The sequence below is a fragment of the Gorilla gorilla genome, chromosome 1 (genome assembly GCF_029281585.2).
Source record: "Gorilla gorilla gorilla isolate KB3781 chromosome 1, NHGRI_mGorGor1-v2.1_pri, whole genome shotgun sequence".
NCBI classification, from domain to species: Eukaryota; Metazoa; Chordata; class Mammalia; order Primates; family Hominidae; genus Gorilla; species Gorilla gorilla.
In genome coordinates this window covers 18274320-18282009 of record NC_073224.2, presented here as the reverse complement: position 1 = coordinate 18282009, position 7690 = coordinate 18274320, and positions in this window count along the sequence as shown.

Here is a 7690-nt window from a genome sequence, read left to right as displayed (position 1 = left end):
ATCACCTTCCCAAACTCACACTACAGTGTGGAGCTGAGCGAGGCAGCCTGGCTCCAGCGTCAGTACCTTTCCCTGATAGCTCTGTCCTCTAGCTTGATAGCTCTGTCTCCCATCTGCCCTCCCGGGAGGCTACTGGGGTCAATAGTCTTTTGTGCATCTTTCCCAAAAATGTTGCATGGCATTGATGAATATAAATAGACACAAATACAAATTGTAGCATTTATACTCTTCCTTTTTGCACCAAATACAATGACATAATTTATTTTTTTGAAACAGAGTCTCACTCCATCACCTGGGCTGGAGTGCATGGCGCAATCTTGGCTTACTGCAACCTGCGCCTTCCAAGTTCATGCAATTCTCCTGCCTCAGCCTCCCAAGTAGCTGGATTACAGGCAACCACACAACCACGCCCGGCTAGTTTTTGTGCGTGTGTGTGTGTGTTTTTTTAGTAGAGATGGGTTTTTGCCATGTCGGCCAGGCTGGTCTTGAACTCCTGACCTCAAGTGATCCACCTGCCTTGGCCTCCCAAAGTGCTGGGATTACAGACGTGAGCCACCACATCCAGCCAATAACATGATCCTTTTATATAAACTCTTATAGAGCTGCCACATTCTTTTTAACAACTGCATAGTATATTCCATCATATAAACCATAATGTATAAACTCACTTCCTGATGCATATTTACGTTATTTTCATTATTTTACTATTACAAAGAATACTGCAATGACTATTCTTGTAGATATATCATTTTGCATTAAGTGCAGTTTGTACAAAATGACTGCCCCAAAGATATTCACGTTCTAATCCCTGGAACTTCTGAGTATGTTATGTTATATGACAAAAAGGATTTTGTAGATGGAATCAAGGTTATAGACCTTAAGAAACCAAGGTTACCCAGGATTATCTGGATGAACAGCCTCATAACATGAGCCTTTGTTATGGTCTAAATATACGCGTGGCCCCCAAATCGTATGTTGAAACCTACTCCCCAAGGTGATGGTATTAAGAGGCGGAGCCTTTGGGATATGATGATGTCATGAGGGTAGAGCCCTCTTGGGGGTTAGTGCCCTCGTAAAAGAGGCCTGAGATGGCTGGGCGCAGTGGCTCACGCCTGTAATCCCAACACTGAGAGGCCAAGGCGGGTGGATCACCAGGTCAGGAGATCAAGACCATCCTGACCAACATGGTGAAACCCCCCTCTAGTAAAAATACAAAAAATTAGCTGGGCTTGGTGGCATGTGCCTGTAGTCCCAGCTGGCTGAGGCAGGAGAATCACTTGAACCCAGGAGGTGGAGGTTGCAGTGAGCCGAGATCACGCCACTGCACTCCAGCCTGGGTGACAGAGCAAGACTCTGTCTCAAAAAAAAAAAAAAAAAAAAAAAGGCCTGAGGGAACTTGGTTGCCCCTCCCACCACGTGAGGACACACAGAAGATACCATTTCTGAGGAACAGGCCCTGGCCAGTCACTGAATCTGCTGGTAAGGAAGACCTTAGACTGCCCAGCCTCCAGAACTGTGAGCAGTAAATTTCTGTTGTTTACAAATTATTTTACCAAGTCTCAGGTATTTTGTTATATCAGCCCAGACAGACTAAGACAGCCCTTCAAAGCACAGAGCTTTCTCCAGCTGGAGGCAGGAGGGATGAGGGAATGCCAGAAAGATTTGAATCATGAGAAAGACAACTCACCATGGCTGGCTTTGAAGAAGAAGGATCCTTGAGCCAGGGAGTGTGGGAAGCCTCCAGATACTGAGAAACAGTCCTGGCTGGCAGCAGCAAGGGATCAGGGACCTCAGTGCTATGATTGAGTGGAACCAAGTTTTATCAATAACCTGAATGAGTCTGCAACTGGATTCCTCACAGGGCCTCTAGATAAGAGCCCTGGTCAGCCAACACCTTGACTTCAGCCTTGTGGGATCCAAAGCAGAGAAACCAGCTGAGCCATTTGGCTTTCTGAGCCATAGAAATGTGAGATAATAACTTTGTGGTTTTTTAAACACGAAATTTGTGGCAATCTGTTACAGAAGCAATAGAAAACTAGAGCATTGATGATTACTTACAAGTAGAATAGCTGAGTCAAAGAGTATGTGCATGGACAGATACTGGCAAACAGCTCCCCTTGAACTGAGACCTGCATGAAGATACCTACTTTCTTGGAGCCTCACTTTCTATACCAGAAAAATGGGAATAACAACAACCTTGAGGCTATTGTAAGGATGAGAAAAACACACACACACATTCATATGTGTATACACACGCAGGTATGCATACTTACATGTATGAGCATTGTAGTAGTTCATTTTGCATTGCTGTAAAGGAATACCTGGGGCTGAGTTATTTATAAAGAAAGAGGTCTGTTTGGCTCACAGTTCTGCAGGCTGTACAAGCATGGTACCAGCATCTGCTCAGCTTCATGGAGGACCCAGAAGCTTTTACTCATAGGTATAAGTAGTGGTCCTTCTACCATGTGCACACACACGTATATTAGAGAGAACACTTCCACACTTTGCTTGTGGTAGGTGTGTTAGGTTGTTTTTGCATTTCCGTAAAGAAATACCTGAGGCTGGATGATTTATAAAGAAAAAAGGTTTATTTGGCTCATGTTTCTGCAAGCTGTACAAACATGCCACCATCATCAGCCTGGCTTCTGCTGAGGACCCCAGGAAGCTTATAATCATGGTAGAAGGTGAAGCAGGAGCAGGCACATCACATAGTGAGAGCAGGAACAAGAGAGCAAGGAGAGGGCCCAGTCTTTTTAAAACAATCAGACACTGGGTGAACTAAATGAGCAAGAACTCACTTATCACCAAGAGGATGGTGCTAAGCCATTCATGAGGGAGCCACCTCCGTGATCCAAACACCTCCCACCTCCAACACTGGGAGTCACTTTTCAACACGAGATTTGGAGGGGACGAATATCCAAACCATATCAGCAGGTCTTCCATAAGTGACAGTTACTATATAGTTTCAGAATTAATTAAAATGCATCTGAACATTGTAGCCAACAGTTTACAGATGGAAAACTAGGCTCAAGATCGTCAGGTGATATGCCCAGGGTCAGGCCACAAAAGATGTGAACCATTATCCCCTCAACCTCAGCAGGGTGTGTTTTCACCCTGCTGACCTTGTCTCCAGATGCCTGGGGACAGTGACAGGCCCCCTTTCAGGGAACAGGTGTCCTTTCCAGGTTGAGCACTGTTCCACACAGCCCGTTAACATAGTGTCGCAGCCTGTCCCCGGGGGGATTACAATGTTCTCCCTGCCGCAGAACTCTAAGGGTGCCTTGTATTTTCTTGTGGTGCAAGGATTTGAGTGATGAAATACAGACTTCAACAAGAAATGTTGCCAAGACAACAAGGTTGCAGAACCAAGACTTTTTCTTTCTTGGAAAGAAATAGAAAGGATTATTATAATTTACCTCTCTTTGGGGGCAGGCCAGACTCCAGATAACATGAAACTTGAGTTGAACCATTTTTAGATTATTTATCTAAGTGGTTTCCAAATTTCATTTCACATGCTGCTGTATCAGTCACCTGGGGTGCTTGTTGGGAACCCAAAGTTGGGGTCCTCCTTTGACTTGCTAACTCTGAGTGTCTGGGATGAGGCCTGAGAAGCTGATTTGGAACAAGCTGCTCTGCGTGATTCTATTTGTATCTGGGTGTGGACACTAATGTTCCAGCATCTTGGACAGAAGACAGTGGTCCAGGCTGCATGAGCTGAGTGATAGGAAGCCCCTAGTAGAAAGCTCTTTCCTTGGAGCCACGGTGCTTCTCACTTGAATTGCCACCAGTTCAGAATGCCATCTCGAAAAATAAAACTCAATGCTTTCATCAACGTGACAGCTTTGCAAGCACTTGAAGGCAAGTATATTCACAGTGTCAGACAGGCTCCCCAAACTCCTCCTGGGAGGCCAGAGCCTTCTTCTACCTCCCAGCTGCCCTTATGGCAGTGCCTACCTAGGCTTCCTCTCTTTGCTTCCACATCTTTTTGTTCATTTCATTCAGGGGCCTGTTTTCTTCCATGTCAGGGCTCTACAGGGCTCTGCTCACGCCAGGCTGATGTGTTCAGGAGTGCTAGTGGATTGATGTATCACTGCACTTCTACATATGTTGTTAACTGGCATCTACTGGTAGTAAATCCAATGGTTGCTGTGATGGTGAGAATGTCATCTGCTGGTGGCATGCAACTGAAGGGGACACTGGGCTGTGGAAGAGCCGGAGAGGGCACCTGCAGTTCTATTACAGTGTCCATATCTACAATAAATTCCGAATTTGAGATGATGAAAAAAGATGCCTGCATATCGCTGTCTTGTCATTCTAATATTCCATTTGTCTTGGTTCTACCCCTGTTCTAACCACTTCTCTGTTGAAAACTTGGGTTTCCTGCCCCAGTATCCATTCCTGTTCATTTCATCTATAGGATCAGACATTGCTTGTTCTTAGTTATCGATGTCTCTCTCCACTTTGTGGTCACATGGTGAGAACATTCCATGGAGATGTGGGTTATGAATTAAGTTCTCCAAGAGCTTCCGTCATCTCTTAGATCCATAATTCAGGTAATAGGTGAAGGTGGCTGTGGGGCACAGCCAGGCAAAACATTTTTTACACACATATAACTAAGGAAACACAGGCTGGAATACCATCTAATCAATTAAGCTTTTTCCTTCCCTCTTTTAAAACATGTATGCATGTATATGTGTATGTATATAGACATACATACGTATAGAGACATACACATATACATACACATTATATATGAATATAGACATATATTCAAACAAAAATGAATATAGACATATATTCATATATAATGAATTTATACAGAGTCATATATAATGACTTTCAGAGACACCAAGAGATCAAAGAACAATGAATCCATTTGAGAGAAGAGAGAACTGAAACTCAGAAAAGGAAAATGAAAGTCAGGCACAGTGATGTACACCTATAATCCCACCTACTTGGGGGGCTGGAGTGGGAGGATCACTTGAGCACTGGAGTTCAAGACCAATTTGGGTAACACAGCAAAACCTCACCTCAAAAAAAAAAGTACAATTATATCTCTATAACTACAGAGTTAATTGTAGTAATTGAGTTAGAACTAGAATGTGTAGAATTTTTTACTGTATTTTATTACTTTATCGTATTTCTCATTAGGTAATACACATGGTTCAAACATCAGAATGATATAACAAAGATATATACTGAGAAGCCTGCGTATGCCTCTGTCCCGTCTACCTCCTTCCTCCCCATCTGCCCCACCCTCAGCTTTGTTTCTTGGGTATTCTTCCAGCCTGTCTTCATGCAGATATAAGCAAATATAAATGCATATCATTATTTTGCACCCTTCCCAAAGGTAGCACGTTGAATACACTATTCTCTGTTTTTTCACTAATGAAATCCTAGAAAGCTTATTCTTTATTATTATCTTTTTTACAACTGCATTATATGTAGTCCCTTCTGTGAATGTACCATAGTTGTTTTTTGTTTGCTCTAGCAGCTTGATTAAGATATAATTCACATACCATAAACTTCACGCACTTAAATTATATAATTCAGAGGGGGTCTTTTTTTTTAGTATATTCAGAGATGCACAACCATCACACAGGACGATAGCTTTCTAACCAGTTACCTCGAAGAAACAACTTGGGTTACGTCTCATCTGTTACTGTTACCCCCACCCCTGAGAGCTGCAGCAAACATTCTGGTTTTTGCCTCTTTGTACACATACTTGGTCCTTCTCTAGGACGGAGATAAAAGAGCAGAAGGATTGAATGTCACACACACTGAAAATGTTGATAGTTGCTTTGTTTTCCAGGTAGACGGTGCTAATTTATTTTATCACAAGCCACAATGGAGATGACCCTTCTCCCCAGTTCCCCTCTGGGTCAGGATATTTTTTTTTTTAATTTTATACTTATGTGAAGAATAAAAAGTGACATATCATTGTTGTTTCAATTTAGGGTCAATTATACTTCTACTCTAAAAATACACTTTCCACAGTGGTGGCCGGCCTCCAAGATGGCTCATGAGGCCCCAGGCCTCCCTTGTATGTTCTTCTCCCACAATGAACTGGAGCTGGCCTGTGTACCCGACAGAGCTCAGCAGGAGTGACGTGTATGACTTCCAGGGCCAGGCACCACCTGTGCTTGGACCAGTTGCTTCAGGGGGAGCCAGCTGCTGTATCATGAAGACTCTCTGTCCAGAGACCCATGTACCAAAAAGCAACTAGGCAACACCAGCTCACCAGCTGTGTGAGTGAGCCACTTCCAAAGTGGATTCTTCAACTCCGTCAAGCATTCCGAGGACTGTGGCCCCAGCTGACATCGCCTGCAATCTCAGGAGAAGCCCTATGCCCAAAGTACCTGGCTGAGCTACTCCTGAATCGCAGCTTTCAGAAACAGTGAGAGGTAAAAAAATGGTGATTGTTGTTTTAAGCCACTAAGTTTTGGGGTGATTTGTTATGCAGTGACAGATAATTACTATATTCATCAATGTGCAAAGCATAACTGCTAACTCTTAAATGGTTTAATAGAGAGCGAGCTATAAATACACACACCTTGACACAAAAGGAATTACAAAAGTAATGATGCTTTCTATCTCAGCTTTCACTGTTATTGGTAATTGTTTGCTGTGGTTCTCATTTTCCCTCTTCTGCTTTAAGGAGACGTTACTGGCATGCCTGCGTACAGTCTGTGAGTGACAGACAGCCATATATCACTCCTGAGTCCCAAGTTGTCTGTTGCAGCTGGATTCAACTTTTCAGCTTTCCCAGGAGGTTTGGGATCAAGACTATTAACCTCCTGACTTCCCCTGATCTGACAGCAGGCGTCAGTTTGCCTCCTTGGATGTAAGTGCCGGGGGCCAAGAGGATCTTCCATCCTTATTCTAAGGGCTGTATTCAGTGGAACTTGTATTTTGGGTACAAGCATTTCTGGACTTGCGTTCTGGCAGTGGCACAAATTGCTTGTGATTGTTTCCTTTCCAAATGGGACACAGATTTTGTTTTGTTTTGTTCCTACCTGACCCACTTCTCCGGCCCAAGACCTGCCCTTTCTGGTCTCCTCTGCATTGAGCTGTCCTTGGTGTTCTATGCGAATGTGTCTAGCTTAACAAAAAATGGATAGAGAACAGAAAATCAGTAGTTGGCATTGGGAGGCTCTTTTGTCAAGAAAGCTATTAATTTCCAGCCACATTCTGCAGTTAAAAAAAATAATCTCAGTTATAGAAGAGCCTCATGCAAAAGAGGAATGTGCACAGAAGCTTTCTCAGGAGCCCGTGACAGCCTGCTTGTCAATATCCACGCACTCCCTTCACTCAAGTAACCTTGATATAGAGGTTACTTTGAACAGAGCATTAAAGATTGATGAGCGATGAACCACGCTACCAGGGTGCTGGCAGTTTTCAAGCCTGACTTTTCTAGAGACTTGTCAGAGTAGCCAGATATTTCTATTTTAAAAATCTAAAAACTCATTTCAAAGGCCAAGTTTTAAAATAGGGCCATATGAATGTTTTCCTCATGGCCGCAATCCCTCTTGCATGCAGAGACAACATTTTCCTGCGGTGTGAGAGCTGTGCTGTCTGATATGGTAGCCACCAGCCACGTGTGTCGATTCCAATCTAAATTCAGGAGCTGGAACACCTGCAAACCCAGCACTTTGGGAGGCCAAGGCAGGGGATCGCTTGAGGGCAGGAG